We start from the raw sequence: 21,946 nt of genomic DNA, 5'->3' as shown, positions 1-21,946 counted from the left end.
AAAACCTGGATTGTTCCTTATTGATTTTTGAGAGTTCTTTATATCTTCTGGATAGATAGCTTTGTCAGTTATGTGTTTTGCAAATATTGTATACCATTATGTGGCTTGTGTTTTTATTCCATTAACAGTATTTCTCACACAAGAAATTTTTTTTAATGAAGTTCCTTTTTTGTCTTTGATGGATTGTGCTTTTGGTTTCAAATATAAGAATTCTGCCTAATCCAAGGTCACAAAGATTTTCTCCCACTTTTTAATCACAACTTTTATGTTTTCAGGCTTTATATTTAGGTCTATGATATATTTGAGTTCGTATTTATATAAGATGTGAATCTTTATATAAGGGAGGTCCACTATTTGCATATGAGAATCCAATTATTCTTTCAGTATTGCCATGGCACCTTTGTGAATCCATTAACCATATATGTATGGGTCTTTTTCTGGCCTCAGTGCAGTTTCATTGATTTATGTGTCTATCATTTTGCCAAATATTGCACATCTTGACTTTTGTATCTGTATATAATGTCTTGAAACCAGATACTGTGAGTCTTCCAACTCATTATTTTATTTTGGCTATCAAATTTGTCTTGCCATAATTTCCAGAATCCACTTTGTCATCTGTAAAAATAATTTGCTGGGATTTTTATTGAGATTGCAATGAATATATAGATGAGTTTGGGGACAACTGACATTTTAGCAATACTGAGAATGTTCTAAACCATACACACAGTATCTGCCTATTTAGGACTCCCTTATTACATCAGTAATTTGTAGTTTTAACATATAGATTCTGCACATACTTTATTAGATTTATACCTACATATTCCTTTTTTAGGGTTCTAAATTAGTACTGTTTTTCAAATTTCAATTTCCAATTGTTCTTTTTCAATACAGTTGATTGTTTTATGTTGACCTTGTGTCCTATGATCTTGCTAAACTTAGTTATTGGTTTAAGTAGCTGTTCTATTGATTGCTTGGGATTTTCTGTGTAGACAATCTTGTCATCTGCAAAAAAAAAAAAAAATGTTTTTCCCTCCCAATCTATATGCCTATTACAGCACCTCTACTATGATGTGGGGAAACTCCTTCCAAGGTTAGGTTTGAATGTCGAAACTCCTTCCAAGGTTAGGTTTGTATGTCAAACTCCTGACGGCAGTCCTTTGGAATGATCAAAGAAAGATGATTACAGGGGTGGGAGGGCTGTCCAAGAAAAGATCCAAAACAGAAAGAATAGTCAGTGTTCAGGCAGTTTATAAAAGGGGATGTCCTGCCAGCACAGAGTTTAAAAGAGGTGGTGGAGGGCATATGCACTTGTGGAGCAGTAAGTGAACCTCATCAGGATTGTGAGGGAGACTGGACATAGGCAAGAGATGCTTATAGGTGGCTTGCACTAAGTCAAACACCAAGTTTCCTCCAGTCTTCACAATTCACCCCTGATGTTTGGGTTAGCACAGCAAACTCCTAGGTTTCCTATAAATAAACTTCCATTTGAGAGAGGCCAAATATGCAAAGTTGACCCAATAAAATTAGGCCAGCAATTATAATAGCTCCCTGAAAGATAATGTGGTGCCAGATAATGTTAATCCAGGCAGAAGGAAGCAGTCAGGAGAAGAAATACGGATTCAGAAACTCTTGCCACATTTTAGTAACTTAGTAACATCGTTGACTGTTTTGGTTTGTTATCTACTGAACGATTCTGGAGAGCTCTCCTGTTTTTACTGACCTTCACACAGCCAGAGGTTCCCTTCAGAGGGCCAACTTGAGATGCCACTAGTTAGTCTAATGCAGTATTTTATCAACTACCATGACAGCTACAGAGCTTTATCTCATTAAGGGCTTCTAAATCTTGGGCTGTTTGGTATATATGGTCTGCCAGGAATTGTGACGTTGTTTGGCTGGCAGCTCTAAGAATGAAGTCTGCTACAGAACTGAAAAGATCTAGACTTATGCCTATTATACCAAAGATTGTGATGAGGCCCAATTTATAATATACAAAAAGGTGGCCTTGTATCCCCTTTTATGGGAAGGGCATTCACCAGTGCATATGTGTGAGGCCCTTGTACTTTCAATGGCTTTATATAATATCAATCGTTGATAGAGGGCAGGAAAGGAGGGACTGTGAAGGAAAAATTCATGAGGAAGAACCTGATGAGGTTGAGGGTGCCTGGGGAAGTAAAGGAGCTGGAGGGTGACCAGAGAGGATGGCAACTGGTTAGTAGTATGGATATCACATACCTCCAAGAGTGTGGAAATTAGTTGTACGAGTGGTTACCCAGGTTGGGACGCCTGCTGGCAGGCCCAGCATTGTTGGAGTTTTATCTCTTGGATGACATGTTCTGTTGCTGTTTCACATGTATTATCTGGCAAGTTGAAGAAAGTAGGATGTGGTGTCATGATGAAGGAATAGTGCAGAGTGAAGCATGGATTGTTGGACAATGGGACTGGCGCTGATGTGGTTGTGGAGGTCACTGTGGAGACCACAGAGGGGTAGTTATCATGTCCAGGTCCCAACTGTTAAGCATGAAGGGAAGTATAGTTTTAAAGGCTTTTGTGTAGGGGTCATTTCACCCAAAGGATGAAATTAAGTGGTGTGGCACCAATGGGTGTAAGTTGGCTAGTTTGTAGGGCATTGGCTTACACCAAAAGGGCATCACATGAGGAGCCAATAGAATGGGACAAGGACAAATCTAATCTGCAGTTCCTTGATGCAGAAGGGTAGGTCATTGGCAATGGTAGGTCCCTGTGTGCCGTCATTCATCAGGGTTTGGATATACCTAGATAAGTAAGGGCCTGCCAGTAAGCTTTAGCTTCTTGCAGAGTGTGATTACATTGTGCAGGACAGGAGAATACACAACTGTAGACAGCTATATAGCAGGCAATGTGGGAGCTTCAGTTAAGTGTGAGGTTTTATGTTAATCTGGCTAGGTGTTGGGCTGTGTTTAATGTTTGATTTAGCTGAAGGTGTCAGAGGTTTCAGTTTTACCTTTCTCTAGTGTCCCTTCTTTTTCCTTCCCTGTTGTCTTTGAATTTCCCTAAGAACTTTAAAAATAGAATCTGTGTCTTGCAGCCTTCTCACTTTTACTATCCTGTTGTTATACAAGAATCCTATTGATATGGTGGTAAAGTGTGGGGAGAGGGGAAGTGTTCTACAATCATATGATTTAATCTGTCTTTTAGTGGGCCTGAGTCCCTGGCCTGTGATCTTCAGACGCAGTTCTTAGTCTTTCTGTTTTCCCCTTAGGTAAGACAGGAAGGCGAGTTGACATATTGCCTTTCTCCCCAGTTATATAAGTATCTGATAAAGTCATTTCCCTTGGATAGCAGTCCTTTGTTATGTGGAACACTCTCAGTGTATTTCAAAATAGTTACTTTTGTCCTCCTCCAAAACATGAGATTTTTCTTGTAAATTCACCATGAGAACCTAGTAGCATTACTGGACGTAAATTCCATGAAAGTGTGAGGCTCCCCCTAAGACTGCGTCCCTGGAAGATTTTTGAAGCTAGCCTCCAATGAATTCTCTAAATTACCAATTAAGCGCTCCTACCAATAGCATTGCTAATTACTTATTATCAACTAATTGGTAACACTTAGTTACCAGTTAGCTGGTAATACTTAATTACACTGCTAATAAATATTACCAATTAGCTGGTAATACTCAATTAGCAGTGTTATTGGTAACACTTAGTTACCAATGTTCTTTCCCCACCTAAATGGTCTTACTTTGGTCCTTCTGCTCCAAGTAAGCTGATCTCTGTTTGCTTGTCTCTCCAGATTTAAGGCTGGTGGTTTGCCTTGTGACCTCTATTATCTGACAGATCCAGAAAAAATTAATTTCTTTAGTTTTGTTGTTGTTGTTGTTGTGAGGATGGGAGTGATCATCCCAGAAATCTGACTGACTTCCAGAAATTGGATTATCCATTTTTTTTTATTGTTGAGTTCTAAGAGTTTTTGTATTCTAGATACAAGTCCATTGTCATATGTATGATGGGCAAATATTGTCTCCCATTTAGTGGGTATCTTGTCACTTTCTTGATGGCATCATTTGCAGTAAAAAGTTTTAATTTTGATATACTCCTATTTATTGTTTTGCTTGTGCTTTTGGTGTATCCAAAATATCATTGCCTATTCCAAGCTCATGAAGATTTGCCCCTGTGTTGTCTTTGAAGAGTTTTATAGTGTTAGCTCCTATAGGATTTAGGTCAGTGATGTGAGTTAATTTTTGTGTATGGTATAAAGTAGAATTCCAACTTCATTCTTTCTTTGCAGATAGATATCCAGTTTTCTTACCATAATTTGTTGAGAAGACTATTCTTTCCCCTACTAAATGGCCGTAGCACCCTTATTGAAAATGAATTGACTGTAAGTGTCAAGACTTACTTCTGGACTTTGAAATCTATTCCACTCATCTCTATGTCTACCCTTGTGCCAGTACCACACTGTAGTTTTCCAGTAACTTTTGAAATTGGGAAATGCGAGTCCTCCAACTTTGTTCTTCCTTTCTAAAGTTGTTTGGTTATTTTGGGTCCCTTGTGTCTCCATATGAATTTAGGATCAGCTGGTCAATTTCTAGAGGCAGTGGGGTTGGGAGGGGGGAGCCAGCTAGGATATTGTTAAGGACTGCATTGAATCCGTAGATCAATTTGGGAGGTATTGGCATCTTAACAATATTAACTTTTCTTATCCATGAACCACAGATGTCTTTCCTTTTATTTAGGTCGTCTTTAATTTCTTTCAATGATGTTTTATAATTTTCAGTGTACAAACTTTCCTCTTCATTTGTTAACTTTATTCCTTAAGTATTTCCTTCAAATTCTGTTGTAAATGGAATTGTTTTCCTACTTTCATTTTTTGATTATTCATTGCTAGTGTGTAAGAACACAATTTTTTTGCATATTGATCTTCCTGTAACTTTGCTGAACTCATTTACTAGTCTTATTAGTTTTTTGTGATTTCCTTAAGACTTTATGTATATAAAATCATATCTGCAAATATAGCTTTACTTCTTCATTGTACTTCTTCATTTCCATATGGATGTCTCTTATTTCATTTATTTGCCTAGTTGCCCTGGCTAGAACCTCCAGCATGTATCAAATAGAAGTGGTGAGAGTTGGCTGGGCATGGTGGCTCATGCCTGTAATTCCAGCACTTTGAGAGACTGAGGCAGGGAGATCACTTGAGGTCAGGAGTTCAAGACCAGCCTGGGCAACATGGTGAAACCCCATCTCTACTAAAAATACAAAAATTAGACAGGTGTGGTGGTAGGCGCCTTTAATTCCAGCTACTAGGAGGCCGAGGCAGGGGAATCCCTTGAACATGGAAGGCGGAGGTTGCCGTGAGCTGAGATCGCGCCACTGTACTCCAGCCTGGGCAACAGGGCAAGACTCCTGTCTCAAAAAAAAGTGGTGAGAGTGCACATCTTTGTCTTGTCCCTGATCTTAGAAAGTACTCTGTCTTTCACCATTAAGTATGATATTAGCTGTGGGTGTTTTATAGATGCCCTTTATTATGTTGAAGAAGTTCCCTTCCATTTCTAATTTGTTGAATGTGTTTTTTATCATGAACAGGTGTGCACGTTTCATGGATTTCTCTCTTTTTTTTGTTTCCTTTCTTCTGCCTACTTTGGGTTTCAGATGTTCTTTTTTTCTTGTTCCTTAAGGTAAAAGCTTAGGTCACTATATTAGTCTGTTCTCACACTGCTATAAAGAAATCCCTAAGACTGAGTAACTTATAAAGAAAAGAGGTTTAGTTGGCTCACAGTGCTGCAGGCTGTACAGGAAACACAGTGGCTTCTGCTTCTGGGGAGGTCTCAAGGAGCTTTTACTTATGGCACAAATCATGGCTGGAGAAGGAGGAAGAGAGCAAGGGAGGAGGTGCCATGCACTTTCGAACAACCATATCTCCTGAGAATTCACTCACTATACAGTACCAAAGGCGGATAGTGCTAAACCATTCATGAGAACTCCACACCCACGATCTATTCACCTCCCACCAGGCCCTACCATCAACACTGGGGATTACAATTTGACATGAGATTTGGTGGGGACACAGATCCAAACCATATCAGTCACTGATGGACGAATACAGTGTTTATCTTAAGTAACAAGAGAAAAAGAAGAGCATCTGAAACCCAAACCATATCAGTCACTGAGACACTCTTCTCTTTTAATATAGGCATTTAATGCTATAAATTTTCCTTGAAGTCTTATTTTATCTACATCCTATATGTTTTGATATGTTGTTTTTATTTTTTATTTTATTTTATTTGACCTATAGATTGTGAAATGCTGGCTGGGTGTGGTGACTCACACCTGTAATCCCAGCACTCTGGGAGGCCCAGAAGGGCAGGTCACTAGGGAGTTGGAGACTAGCCTAGCTAACATGGCGAAACCCTGTCTCTACTGAAAATACAAAAATTAGCCTGGTGTACAGCTTACACCTGTAGTCCCAGCTACTTGGGAAGCTGAGGCAGGAAAATCACTTGAACTCAGGAGGTGGAGGTTGCAGTGAGCTAAGACTGTGCCACTACACTCCAGCCTGGGTGACAGAGCAAGACTGTCTCAAAAAAAAAAAAAAAAAGTTATTTAGTTCCTGCTATCTTTTTGTTATTGATTCCTAATTTAATTCCATTGTGGAATAGAGAACGTATTTTATATAACTTGAATCCTTATAAAGCTTTTGAGATTTGTTGCATGGTCCAGGTTATGGCCTATCTTGACATATGTACTCGGAAGAATTGGGCAATTTGCTGCTGTTTGGCAGAATGTTATGTCAATTAAATTTAATTGGTTGATAATATTGTTCAAGTTTTCTCTGTCCTTATTGATTTTTCATCTATTCTATCAATTGTCAGCAGAGTATTACTATGTTTAACTATAATTGTTATGTCAATTTCTGTATAGTTTTACACATTTTTGTGTTTTTGGTCTTTTATCCAGTCTGTTGTTCATTCTGGGTCATTTCTACTGTTCTGTCTTCCGGTTTCCTGATTCTTTCCTCTGTTCTTTCCTTTCTGCTGCTGAGTACATCCAATGAGTTTTTAATTGGTTACTAAATTTCTCAGGAGTCAAAATTCCTTGGTGTTCCATTATATCTTTGATTTCTTTGCTGAGACATTCTATATTTTAATTTATTTCAAGCATGTTCATAATTATTGTCTGAAGCATTTTTAAGGTGGATGCTTTAAAATTCTTGTCAAATAGTTCTAATATTTCTATCATCCTAGTGTAGGCATCTATTGAGTCTTTTTCATTCAGTTTGAGATCTTCCCAGTTCTTGGTGTGGTAAGTGATTTTCTGTTAGAACTGAACATTTTTGGTTTTCTGATCTGAGGCTCTGGATCATACCTAACAAAGTACCACCGATTGGGCAGCTTAAACAACACAAATTAATTTCCTTACAGTTCTGAAGGGTAGAAGTCTGATATCAAGGTGTCAGCAGTATTGTTTCTTGTGAGGTCTCTCTCTTTGGCTTGTAGATGGCCATGTTCTTCTGGTAAACGTGCTACCTTCACACACCCTTTGTGTATCTGTGTCCTGATCTCCTCTTCTTATAAGGATACCAGTCATACTGGATTAGGGCCCACACCAAAGACCTCATTTAACCTTAATTACCTCTTTAAAGACCTTATCTCCAAATACAGTCCACATGTTGAGGTACTGAGAGTTAGGACTTCAACATATGAACTCAGGGAGTGGAGTACAGAATTCAGTTTATATCACCTGTTCTCCTCTGACATCACTGTGGTAGGGGAAGTGGATCCTACCTCATTATTATTAGGTGGTGACAGAAATCCAGATTTCCCACTCAGCCTCCATTGATACCCACAGGGGGGCTCCTCATTACTAGTGGCAGGGGTGGGAGTTCCAGTTTCCCACTAGACCTCCACTGATACCTTTCTAATTTGGAGGGAAAGGAGTGCCTTATTACTGCACTCCATGTGGCTTCTACTGTTAGCACTGGGTTGAGGTGTGGGGAGGAAAGTCCTAACTCTCCAGGCAAGAGTGGAAGCATGGGTCTTTGCTGGCATGCTGGGGATAGTGCTGAAGGTTTTTTCTTGTGGTGTTTTGACTAGAGCATGGCAGTAATTGTCTAAAAGTTTTCCTTCTTGCTTAGGCTGCCCTCTTCCTCGTCTTTTGGCTAAAGACAGCAGGCTTTTGCTGGGACTTTTTTGTCTGTGCCCATTGGTGTATTGGGACTGCTAGCTTCTTTGGCTTTAAGTCTGGCACAAAGGAGGCACAAAGAAAACCAAGGGAACTCAGCACCAGTCTACCTTTTCTCTACCACTCAGTGTTCTTTTTCTCTTTTTTTATAACTAATGCCCAGGGTTTTTATTGTACTTAGCTGGACAAATAGAAAAAAGTACATCTATTCCATCTTCCTGGAGGTCCCTTCTCAATTTTCTTTTTCTTTTTTTGTGGGGGAGAGACAGAATCTCACACTTTCTCCCAGGCTGGAGTGCAGTGGCACGATCTCGGCTCACTGCAACCTCCACCTCCTGGATTCAAGCGATTCTCCTGCCTCGGCCTCCCAAGTAGCTGGGACTACAGGCACGGGCCCCCACAGCTGGCTAATTTTTGTATTTTTACTAGAGACGGGGTTTTGCCATGTTGGCCAGCCTGGTCTCGACCTCCTGACCTCAAGTGATCCACCCACCTCAGCCCCACAAAGTGCTGGGATTACAGGCATGAGCCACCACACCCAGCCTTTTCACAATGTTTAAAATACCAATTTTCCTGAAAAGTACCCATATATTGAGTGCAATTCCAATCAAAATGGCAATGCCACAAACATCCCCATTCATGTATTTTGGTGAATATGTATACACTTACTTTTGGGTTAAAGGTAAGAATGGAACTGCTAGGTTATAGCAAATGCATACATTCAAATTCAATAGATCTTGCCAAATAGTTTTCCCAAGTGATTATATCAATTTATACACTCGCCAGTAGACTACGATATTAAGTTTCTTTGACCTTAAAATTCATTTTCTTATTTTGAAAGAAAACATTTCTGTGGGCTCTCGGTACTTTGCCCATTCAGCCTAATGGATAAGTAGGCCATAGTAGTATTTACCTTGGACAAATCAGCCAGATTCGTATTTTAAGTGAGAGAATGGCAATTGGGCATGAGAAATTTCAGAGCGGGAGTAGGAGTGAAGGGAGAGGGCTTAAAAAATTTACATAATCTCAAAATCTGAAACAAACCATTTCATGTCCAAAGTAACACACTTAGAAACAAACCATAATCCGGAATACAACCCCATCCATGGTCTCACACAATGAATTTCACAATGTCACAGAGTGAAAACACAAAACGCACAGGCATTCTTTCTCTAAAACCAATGCACACTTAACGCCTTCTGTGCTCCTGGAGCTACTATAGGTGCTGGCGCTACCTGGGAGCGCGAAAAACAAAAGCCCCTGTCCTCAGCTCGCACCTGGAGTACCAACCGTGGACCATACGCTGGAGCTCGCCAACTTCTCCTCTCACACGCAGGTTTGAGGCTTTGAGGTCTGCATGCCCGTGCTCTGCCTTCTCCAGCCGAGACTCAAGATTCCACTCGCCTCCTCTAAACACGCAGGACGACCTGAAATCATAGCCCTTAATAGAGCAAGTCAACCAACGGTACACATGGTCAAGCTCTTGCTCATGTGCCCTCCGAGCATAGGCTACAGAATGGCGGGCGCCGTGGACATGGTTATTCCAGGTGGACTACATTTCCCAGAAGTCACCGCGCTAGGGTCACCCTGGAGCTCTAGATCTTTTTCCGGTGTCCGAGCTGCTGTAGCCCCTACGTGGTGAGTAGATCGTGTCCAAAGAAATCAGCGGAGGCTTCCACAGTCCCTGGTTGGAATGGAACCGGCGGTGAGGATGAGAGGCGCTGAAGACCAGAAGACCCAGGGCGTGAACGGGGCGTGTCATCCCTGGAGTTTCAGTAGAATTTCAGGCCTGTCTGCTTGAGCAGCAGAGGAGGAGTTTCTGTGTGCCTGTGAGAGACTGTGTGTGTGTGTGTGTGATGAATGAACAGGGTTGTGTACGTGTGTGTGCGTTAGACAAATGAACAGTGTTGTGTACCTGTGTGAATTGTCACTGTGACTCCAGGCTCTAGGCTCTGCAGATTCCTCAGCCCTATCGCCTCACAGACACTTGGGATGTGCAGCAGGTAAAAGAGAGAAGCCAGATTCATGGAGGCATGAAGGATCACAGCAAGAAAACACAGACTTGATCTTGAGACGAGATTTTTGAAATTGGTTGCGGCCTCAAGGCAGGCTCTGAGAAGACTCGATAAAGAGTTCTCACGAATAGGCATCCCTCCTGGATATTTCCCCCTTGGAAGCGCCGAGGAGCCAGCTATATGTTTGTAACCATAGCATTTCTAAAGCTCCAGCCCCAGGAACCTGCTGTGAATTAGAGACAGATTCCACCCTATTGGGAAGGTCAACACTGTTCCAGTTTCTCTCCTACTCCCATCTGGTTGTGCTCGGTGAAGTAGGTGAGCAGGTATGATCATTGAGGGTATTTTCTAAGTTACTGTGCTATCCAAGAAACCCCAGCTGTCTCATGATTGCCTTCTCTTTTCCAGTGCTACCCTTCTTAAAAAAAAAAAAAAAAAAAAAAAAGATCCTGAAAGAGGAAAGAATTTTTGCTGCACATCTGAAAGCTAAAGTCCAGGTGAGTTTATATTTCCTCATTACTTGTAAGATGCTCTTTAATTTTAAAGACATGAGACCCTTTCTTCTCTTTGGAAATGTCCTGCCTAACAGTGACGTATCTGTGAATATGCCATTACAGCCTCCTTTCAAGGCCCTTAAGCCCTTCTCTTCATAATTTATTTAACCTTTTGCCTACTGCGAGCTATTATGTTTCTAATTGTTGACTAAAAACTAGTCTATAATGAACACCATTTTGCAGAGATCTTTGCTTCCTTTTATAGCCATTCCCTGAGGATAAACCCTAGTTTCAAAATTTGAGTCAAATATCAGATATTTACCATGTGCTTGTACTTGTTGGGATACAATGACAAAAAGATATAGTTGCTATCCTCAAATGACTTGGTATCCAGTAAGGAAAATGAAATCGGAATAGGGATAAGAAAGATAGTTGATGTGAAAGGCCACTAGAGAAATTCAGATGACCTGTCTTGGGAGTTCACAGGGAAGAGGCATCATTCTGGCTATAGCAGCATTGTCAGGATATGATCGAACTGTGAGAACTCAGTGAAAGAAAATGGATCTTATACCTTAGAGTTTTTATTCTAATGATGTTAAATGCAAAGTGACATTCAATGGAACAAGATGTCTTAACAGCTGCTTGTAGGACACTGTGATTAGGAGGATAGATTCAGAAGTAAAATAAACCCATCTATCAGGAATGTATAATAGGAAGCAGCTTTGAGACTACCAGTAATGCATACGAAATATCAGAGTCTCCGATTTACACTGACATACATTTCTACAGGCAAACGAATCATAGGGTGGGTTCAGGTAATGGGAACTGATGAAAATAAAGTAAAAGCTTTCAATAAAACACAGCAGCAGTTTTTAGAGCAGCGCTGGTTCTCAAATGTAGGATGCATCAGAATCACCTGCAGGGCTTGTTCAAACACAGTTTGCTGGGCCCCAGCCCTAGAGTTTCTAATTCGGTAGGTCTGGGGTAGAGCAGAGAATCTGCATTGGTAACAAGTTCCCAGGGACCATATTTAGAGGACCTTTGTTCTAGAGTATACTAAGTTTTCTCCTCCAGATCAAAAGATATTTAAAAGGTAAGGCAGGGAGGATTTTTTCCCACTTGTTCAGAGAAAAGATTGCTCTGTTAAAAATTCAAAAATCTATCTAACTGTGTCTCAGGACAAAAAGATATAGTTGCTATCCTCAAATGACTTGGTATCCAGTAAGGAAGAATAAATCAAAATAGGAATAAGTAAGATAGTTGCCTTTTTAAAAAAAGTTTTAATTTTATGAAATATACTCTTATGAATAGGCAGAAACCCAGGACTATAAAACAAATATTAAGTAAGTTAATATATGGGTTTATGTTTTCCACGCTTTTTTCAATTTATTGATGTCTGTCAGTTTTTCTCTATATATTGATAAATACATATATTTTATAAATAATCATATTTACATTTGCATAATTGTATACACTTGTAACTCAATTCTATTTTTTTTTCTTTTTTTTTAGACGGAGTCTCGCTCCGTCACCAGGCTGGTGTGCAGTGGCGCGATCTCGGCTCACTGCAACCTCCGCTTCCCAGGTTCGAGCAATTCTCCTGCCTCAGCCTCCCGAGTAGCTGGGATTACAGGCCCGTGCCACCACGCCCAGCTAATTTTTCTACTTTTAGTAGAGACGAGGTTTCACCATGTTGGTCAGGCTGGTCTCGATCTCATGACCTCATGGATCCACCCGCCTCAGCCTCCCAAAGTGCTGGGATTACAGGCATGAGCCACTGTGTCCGGCCCGTAACCCAATTCTTAAACAGCTTTATTAACATATAATTCACATGCCACAAAATTCAGTAATTTAAAGTATACAGTTTAATGTATTTAATATATTCACAGAGTTGTGCAACCATCACCACTGTCAACATGAGAAAATTTCCATAACCTCAAAAAGAAATTCCATACCCACTAGCACTCACTCTGCATTTTCCCCAGCCATAGACAACCATTTATCTACTTTCTGTCTCTATGAATTCACCTCTTCTGGACATTTCATATGAATAGAGTTATATAATAAGTGATGTTTTGTGACTGGCTTCTTTCACTTAGCCTAGCGTTTTCAAAATCCATCTGGGTTGTAGCATATATCAGTACTTTGTTTCTTTTTATTGCTGAATAATATTCCATTGTATGACTATGCCACATTTTTGTTGTTTATTCATCAGTTAATGGACATTTAAGTTGTTTCTACTTTTAGCTATTATGAATAATGCTGCTGTGAACATTTGTGTACAAGTTTTTGTATAGACATATGTTTCTATTTCTCTTAGATATATACTTAGAAGTGGAATGGCTGGGTCATATGGTAACTCTTTTGAGGAACTGCCAGATTGTTATCGAAAGTATCCCTTTACATTCCCCCCAGCGTAAGAGGGTTCCAGTTTCTCCACATTCTTACCAACACCTGTTATTACCTTTCTTTTTATTATTGTCATCCTCATGAGTGTGAAGTGGGTATTGTGGTTTTGATTTGAATTTCTCTGATGACTCATGGTGTTGAGCATTTTTTCCTTTGTTTATTGGTCGTTTGTACATCTTTGGAGAAATGTCTATTCAAATTCTTTGCCCCCTTTTTAATTGCTTTTTTAAAATGTTGTAACCTAATTTTCTTCACTGACAATGTATCTTGAATGTTTTTATTCCCTTAAACAGCTTCCTAAACTTAGCATTAAATGGTTGCTTAATATTTCATTATATGGATGTCCTGTTACATATTTAATTAATCAGCTGTTGCTGAGCTCAGAATGGTGAGCATGCCCGCTTCTACATGCTGTTCTCCTTTCATAGAATGATCAGCTCACTTCTTTCCATTCCTCTGGGCCACATGGTAACTTCAGTCTTTATAATTTCAGAGATAGTAACATCTGAGAATGTGGCAGCATCCTCTACTGTGTGGAGCACTGATCACTGCACTATTTCAGACGGACTTGTAAATGATTGTGATACTGAAAAACTACAGGAGCAGACTCTTTATGATCAACTCTTTACATTCAAAATATGATCTCTAGAGCTTTTTTATCCCTTAATGTGACCCTCTAGAGAGGCCCTGGAGTGTTTGAATTTATGAAGGATTTCTTTGAGATTCATTGATCATTCCATTCTGTTTTCCTTGAAGCATCATTTTCTTGGTCCCTCGGGTGGCTTTCATTTGGCCTTTCTTGTATGGAACCTCTCTGCCACAGGATTGTACTGGAATTTTTCAAAAGCCTCAGCATGCCAAAGTCCCATTTCTTTTTTCATATGCAGATATTTCCTGCATGTTGGAAACAATTGATTTTTTAACCAAAATGGCTTATTTCTAAGGTAGGTGCAATTCCTGAACTGGAGCAGGGAGTCCAGTCCTCATAGGTGGAGAGTGTAGTGACAAGAGGATTTATCCAAGTGACTTAGGGAAAACCAGTAAAAGGAAAACTGTTGTATATCAGTATTCAAAACTCAGAGCCTTGATATTCTAATTTGAGACAACTCAAAGACTTTAGGACTTGGGAGAAAACAAGGCCTCCTCACCGTACTCCAAATATCACTGTATTCATAACTTATTTTATTACATTCTCTAATCTTAGAGAGATTGATTAGCTCTATTATCATTTTTTACTATAAAAGTAATACATTCTCATATAGTAGTTCAGAAAATACAGAAAAACCCAAAGTGAGGAAACAACAACTGTAAACATTTTACTCCAAATCTTTTTGGTTGGGTACGGTGGCTCATGCCTGTAATCTCAGCACTTTGGGAGGCCGAAGCAGAAGGATCACTTGAGCCCAGGAGTGTGCGACCAGCCTGGGCAACATAATGAGAGCTCATCTTTACTAAAAATAAATTAGCCGGGCCTGGTAGTATGTACCTGTAGTCCCAGCTACAGGTCCATGCCACCACCTGAGACGGGAGCATAGCTTGAGCCCAGGAGGTCGAGGCTGCAGTGAGCCGTGTTTGCACCACCACATTCCAGGCTGAGTGACAGAGTGAGTCCGTGTCTCACACACACACACAATATATATATATGTATATCTCCATCCCTCAAGGCATATGCATATATTCATATGTGTTATTTTACCCACCATAACAGAATAACAGTTTGTAATGTAATATTTTTACTCACTATCATCAAATAAAGCTCTGTCATCACTTTTTATTGAAGCATGTATCATATACAATAAGGTGCCCACATCTTAGCTATATATATAATCCAATGAATTTTTGTATTTGAAAGGATCAGTGTACTCACCAGCCAGATGAAGACACGGAAGATTTCTGTGCCCTGCTTTAGAGGATTTTTCTGTGTCCTGTCCTAGTTAGAATCCACTGTTCTCCCATAAGGAGTAAGTGCTATTCTGACTCCTGTCACTCAAGATAAGATTTGCGTGTTCTTGAACTTCATATAAATGGAATCTCTTGTATCTCTCTTTTTTCATCCAAACTGGTACTTCTGGAATTCACCCATGTTGTTTTGGAAATCAACAGGGCTTTTTTTCAATTGTTATATAATCTTCCTTTATATGACCACACCACCATTTGTTTATTCATTCTCATGATGATAGGTTTGTAGGTTCCCCAAGTTTCCCTCACTCTCTATGTTTCACAGAGTGCCTTGATCTCTCTGTGACCTGTTCAGCTGCATGTTTTCCCTGCAGGTTTGAACCCAAGCCAAGGCCTTGAACATTCCCAGGCACTAGTGAAGTTGTGTAGGTTATGGCCTGAAACACTGGAAGATCAAAATGTGTTGCACAACACATAGAAGCTAGCTGTGATCCTGAGCCAAATTTCTTAAGCCCTCTTATAAATATCATAACCCAGCCCATTTATTGTGGACATACCTAAGTAGATGGGTCTTCATTAAAATTAAGAACATCTATTTATAATAAGACATGATTAAGAAAGTGAATAAGAAGACACAGGCAACTCTTTCCTCTCTCTCTCTCTCTCTGTTTCTCTCTCTCCCTCTCCTTCTCCCTCTCCCTCCCTCCCTTCCCTTCCCTTCCTCCCTCCCTCCCTCTCCTCCTCCACCCTCCTTTTTATGTCTGTATACACACACAAAAGACTTGTGTTCAAAATACATTTATAAATTCCTAGAAATCAATAGGAAAATGACAAATCAAATTAAAAAATGGGGAAAAGAGTTGAATGACCCAAGAGTATATCAAAATAGATAATATCATATGAAAAGGTGTTCCCATCATTATCAGGAAAATGTAAATAAAAATCACAATGAGATACCACTACACATGCACCAGAATAGCTAAAGTTAAAATGTCTGACAACACGAAGCATTGGCAAGTTTGAGGAGCAACTGGACCTTATATACATCGCAGTCTGATAAACTAGGTAAACCACATCCTCCCTTAGGTATATACCCAAGAAAACCAAGAATATATGTCCACACAAAGACTTGTAAAGGATGTTCATAGAAGTTTTATTCATAGTAGTCAAATACCAGAAACAACCTTATTTTGTCCTGCTGAACACTCAGCTGGAGTCACCCCAAAAGCAGTGGCAGGGGAGTTCCCTAAAGGGACTGCCCCAAACCATCCCAGGATGGGGCTGTTGGGATTCCAAAGAAAGAAACAGCAATACCAGGGTGACCAATTCAAAGTGTTTATTAGCAGAACCTATGTACATAGGGGAGCTGCAGTGTATCCTCACATTGGACACCAAGACAAGAGATGCTAAAGTTAGTGGGTGAAAGTTTGAGGAGAAAGAGGATTTGCATAGTGTTAAAGTATTACCCTCCCAAGATGTTTATTAACTACAAATGGGAAGGTAGTAATGTACAGAAGGAAAACACAGGAGAAAACACTTTAACCAAGTGATGAAGGTTAATGTCACCAGTAATAAAACATTGACATCACGCACCCTTGGACATGATGATGCAATGTGAAGGACACAGCATCATTACTGTGCCACTGCCAAGAATACATGCCTCATTTCAGTTATAAAAACACATCATACAAACCCAGCAGAGGGAAATTTGACAGAATAAATTATTGGTACTCTTCCAAATTGAAAGGACATGAAGATAGGTATGACAGGCAGATGTTAGGTGGCCCCATGATTCCCACCTCCTGGAGTCCACAGCCTTGTTTAGTCCCCTCCCCTGGAGTATGAGCAGAGGTGGTGACTTGCTTCTAATCAGTGGAAAATGGCAAAGGTCAGGAAATGTCACTCCTCTCATTAGGTTAATTTATATGGCAAAAGTCATGGGTCAAATGGTATTTCTGGTTCTAGCTCCTGGAGGAATCTCCCATTACTGGGTATATACCCAAAGGATTCTAAGTCATTCTACTATAAAGACACATGTACACGTATGTTTATTGCAGCACGATTTACAATTGCAGACTTGGAACCAACCCAAATGCCCATCAGTGATAGACTGGATAAAGAAAATATGGCACAGATACACCATGGAATACTATGCAACCATAAAAAAGAATGAAATCATGTCCTTTGCAAAGACATGGATGAAGCTGGAAGCCATCATTCTCAGCAAACTAATGCAGAAACCGAAAACCAAGCACCACATGTTCTCACTCATAAGTGGGGGTTGAACAATGAGAACACATGGCACAGGGAAAGGAACAACACACACTGGAGCCTGTCGGGGAGTTGGGGGGCAAGGGGAGGGAGAGCACTGGACAAATTATCTAATGCGTGTGGGGCTTAAAACCTAAATGTCAGATTGATAGGTACAGCAAACCACCATGACACATATATACCTATGTAAAAAACCTACACATCTGCACATGTATCCCAGAACTTAAAGTAAAATAAAAATTAATTAATTAATTTTGAAGAAAAAGAAACCAATAATCCAATTTTAAAATGGGCAAGGACTTGAATAGACTTTTTTCCAAAGATGACACGCAAATGGTTAAGTGGTACCTGAACAGCACATCAGACAAATGCAAATGAAACCACAATGAGATGTTACCACAATACCTGTTAGGATGACTATTATAAAAAGAAAGTAGGTAAGTGGGCTGGGCGCGGTGGCTCAGGCCTGTAATCCCAGCACTTTGGGAGGCCGAGGCGGGCGGATCACGAGGTCAGGAGATTGAGACCACGGTGAAACCCCGTCTCTACTAAAAATACAAAAAAAATTAGCCGGGCACGCTGGCAGGCGCCCGTAGTCCCAGCTACTCCGGAGGCTGAGGCAGGAGAATGGCGTGAACCCGGGAGGCGGAGCTTGCAGTGAGCTGAGATCACGCCACTGCACTCCAGCCTGGGCGACAGAGCAAGACTCCGTCTCAAAAAAAAAAAAAAAAAAAGAAAATAGATAAGTGTTGGTGAGGATGTAGAGGAAAGGGAACACTTGTACGCTGTTGGTGGCAATATCAATTGGTATAGCCATTATGTAAAACAGTATGAAGGTTCCTTAAAATAATAAAAATAAACCTATCATATGAAAAAAAAAGTGACGAGATGTCTCTACTGTGATTATGTTATACCATAAAAGACTCATAGAAGATTGGACTTCTTTTGTGGGCTTGATGAAGTAAGTGGCAATGCTGGAGAAGCCCATCTTGCAAAGGAACTGCAGGTGGCCTGCAGAACCTGAGGGCAGCCTCCAGCCAACAGTCAGCAAAAAGGTGAGGCCCTCAGTCATATGGCCACAGGGAAATGAATTCTCCCTACAATCTGAATGAACCTGGAAATGAATTCTTCCCCAGTTGAACTCCAGAGGAGAACACAGCCCAGGTAACACCTCGTTTGCAGCCTGTGAGACCAGCCTGAGGAGAGCACCCAGCTAAACTCCAGGTCCATGGAAACTGAGATTTTATATATATATATGTTGTTTTAAGCTAAATTCGTGGTAATTGGTTATGGTAGCAACTGAAAATTAATGCAGTAAGAAAGTCTAAGGAGATCGGAAGAGACTAAAGAGAAGTAACAGCTAAATACAACGTAGATTAATGTGTGGGATCATGGAAAAGAAAAAGGACATTAATGGGAAAACATATTTGAATAAGATGTGCAAATTTTTCATATTGTACCAATGTTAATTTCCTGGTTTTGATAATTATCCTTTGGTTATGTAAGATAAACGCTAGAATGAAGGGTATACGAGAACCCTCTGTACTACTCTTGCAACTTTTCTCTAAGTCTAAAATAAGTGGAAATTAAAAGTTAAAACAAAAAAAAAGGAAAATTTTATCTATCCCAAGGTCACAAAGTTATTTTTCTGTTTCTTCCTCCAGAAGCTTTATTGTTTGTTTTCACACTTAGACCTATGATCCATCTTGAATTTATATCTGTGTATGTAGTGGGATGAAGTTCAAAATCATTTTTTTCATGCAGATATCCAAGTGCACTGGCACCGTTTGTTAAAAACACTGGCCTTCTCTTAAGCTGCAGTCAGACTTTTACTGTAAAGCATGGGCCCATATATGTGCAGGAGTCTTTCTACTTTTCCGTTGGTCCTCTTTGTCAATCTTTGTGCCAGCACCTCCATTTTAATTCCTGTAGCTTTATATTATATCTTGATAATCTGGTAATATAAGTTGAAGAAAAACTTTGTTCTTCAAAATCACTTTGTCTATTCCAGGTTCTTTGCATTGCTCTATAATTTTAGAATGAGTTAATTAATTTTCTCAAAACAAACAAAACACCCTGCTGACATTTTGTTGGCAGTACATTGAATCAGTAGATAAATTTAGAGAGAATTATCTCAAAATTGAGTCTTACAGTTCATGAACATGGAATACATTTCCATTTATTGAATTCATCTTTAATTTCTTTCCTTAAGGTTTTGTTATTTCCTGTCTAAAGGTCTTGCACATCTGTTAAATTTATTTCTGAGTGTTTTACATTTTTTATGTTTTTACAAACTGTTAAGGTTTTAAAATTTTTATTTTTCAGTAGCTTTGCTTTAATATAATTGTTTTATACTTTTACCCTTTATTCAACAATAAATTATTTAATTTAAAGCTTGTGGAATTAAAAAATATTTTATGTACATAATCGTGTAATCTACACTATCTGCAAATAAAGATCATTTTACTTCCTTCCATTTACACCTTTTATTTTTTCCTTATGATATTGGATAGATCTTCTACTACAAAATTGAAAAGACATGTAAGAGTAGACAACCTTACCTTGTTCCTGAAATCAGAAAGACAGTGGTCCATATTATGTATAATGATCCCTTTATGTACAATGGTAGTTGTAGTTTTTATTCCTTAGGTCCCCTTTATCAGATGAAAGAAGTTCCCCTCTAGTCCTGGTTTGCTGAGAATTTTTATCATGATTAATGTTGTATATTGTTAAATGGATTATTTCTAATGAAATAATTGAATGGTTTTCTCCTTTATTAGTTAACATTGAAAGATTACATTGATTTTTTAAAAATTAAAGTTATACTTGTTTGAGGTTATGGTAAAAAAATTAAATTAAATGGCCTTTGAATTTCTAAAATAAAGCTCTCTTGGTCAATATGTTACTGGTTTCTCTTTGCTAATATTTGGTTTAATATGCTTGCGTCTGTGTTCATGAAACAGATATATTGTAATTTTCCTTTTATGTAATATCCTCATCTGGTTTTGATATCACAGTTATTCTGGCCTTATGACATAGTTTGTTTTTTTCTATTTTCTAGAACAAGTTGAGTTTGATTGGCATTTTTAATTTCTTAAATGTTTGGGAGAATTTGCTACTGAATCCTCTTGGCCTGACATTATTTTTGTAAGAAGATCCTTAATACAGATTTAATTTCTTTAATAAATAAAACAATATTTAGATTTTCAATTTCTTATATCAGTTCAAATTGTGTTTTCAAGGAATTTTAAAATTTCAGCTACATTTTCAAGTTTATTAGAAAGTTATAAAGTTGTTCATACAATTCTGATTTTAATGTATGTAGTAAAATAGGTAGTGATATCTTCTTTTATATTCCTGATATTGGCAATTTTTTCTTGATCAGTGTAACTAGAAGTTTATTATTCTTATTAATCTCTTCAATGAAATAGCTTTGGCTTTATTGATTTTTCTTTATTGTATATTTGGGGTTTTTTATGTTATTGGTTACTTTTGGTATGTTATACTTTCTATAGGTTTAATTTGCTTTTCCTTTTCAAGCTTCTTGATGTATATCACTGATTTTCAACCTTTCTGTTTTGATAGAACATATATTTAAAGCTTATATCTTCATAAGCATTGGTTTACCTGCATCTCACAAACTTTGATATATCTTACTTTCACTATCATTTAACTCAAAATATTTTCTAGCTTCCGTTGATTTATTATTTGACCAGTAACTATTTAGAAGTATGCCTTTTACACAGGCACATCTCATTTTATTGCATGTTGCTTTATTGCACTTTGCAAATATTGCAATTTTTACAAATTGAGATTTGTGGTAACCCGGCATTGAGCAAATATATTGTCTCTGTTTTTCAACAGCATGTGCTCATTCTGTGTCTTTGTCACATTTTGTAATTCTAGCAATATTTAAAACTTTTCCATTATTTTTATGGTGATCTGTGATCAGGGTCCTTGGTGTTACTGTTGTAATTGCTTTGGGACACCGTGAGCCACACCCATATAAGATGGTGAACTGAATGAATATATGTTATGTGTCTTCTGACTGCTCCACCGACCAGCTATTCCTGTCTCTCTTCCTCTCTTTGTGCCTCCCTATTTCCTGAAACACAACAATATTGAAATCAGGCCAGTTAGTAGCCCTACAATGGCCTCTAAGTGTTCAAATGAAAGGAAGAGTCCTCTGTTTCTCACTTTTAATCAAAAGCTAGAAGTGATTAAGCTTAGTGAGGAAGGCATGTCAAAAGCCAAGACGGGCCAAAAGCTTGACCTCTTGTGCCAAACAGTTAGCCTAGCTGTGAATGCAAAGGAAAAGTTCTTGAAGGAAATGAAAAGTGCTTCTCGAGTCATATGGAGATACTGTGATACAGAGAAAGATTAGTGGTCCACATAGAAGATCAAGCCAGCCACAAAATTCCCTTAAGCCAAAGCCAGAGCAAAGACCTAACTGTCTTCAATTTGGTGAAGTCTGAGAGACGTGAGGAAGCTACAGAAGAAAGGTTGGATGCTAGCAGAGGTTGGTTCATGAGGTTTAAGGAAAAAAGTCATCTCCATAACATAACAGTGCAAGGTGAAGCAGCAAATGCTGATATATACGCTGCAGCCAGTTGTCCAGAAGATCTAGCCAAGATTATTGATGAAGGTGGCTACATTAAACAAAAGATTTTCCATATAGACAAAACAGCCTTCTGTTGGAAGA

The 21,946-nt window shown here is 38.9% G+C and overlaps 1 protein-coding gene across 9 annotated transcripts in view; it reads left to right on the top strand.

Moving 5' to 3' along the window:
* Window positions 1-9,745: 9,745 nt before the first annotated feature.
* ZNF404 (zinc finger protein 404) overlaps window positions 9,746-21,946 on the top strand; it is a 32,235-nt gene continuing 20,034 nt past the window's right edge. The window contains exons 1-3 of one of the 9 annotated variants that reach the window (XR_010131977.1): window positions 9,746-10,489; window positions 10,580-10,668; window positions 12,178-14,846. The gene's annotated coding sequence lies outside the window, so the exon portion shown is untranslated. Of the gene's footprint in view, window positions 10,498-10,579; window positions 10,669-12,177; window positions 14,847-18,166; window positions 19,938-21,946 lie in introns of those variants that run through there. The other 8 variants (XR_010131978.1, XR_010131976.1, XR_008673828.2 and 5 more) reach the window with 8 other exon arrangements.

This window comes from Gorilla gorilla, chromosome 20 (assembly GCF_029281585.2).
Source record: "Gorilla gorilla gorilla isolate KB3781 chromosome 20, NHGRI_mGorGor1-v2.1_pri, whole genome shotgun sequence".
Classification (NCBI taxonomy): Eukaryota; Metazoa; Chordata; class Mammalia; order Primates; family Hominidae; genus Gorilla; species Gorilla gorilla.
Note: the sequence above shows the minus strand (reverse complement) of the source record. Positions and strands in the feature narration are given on the sequence as shown.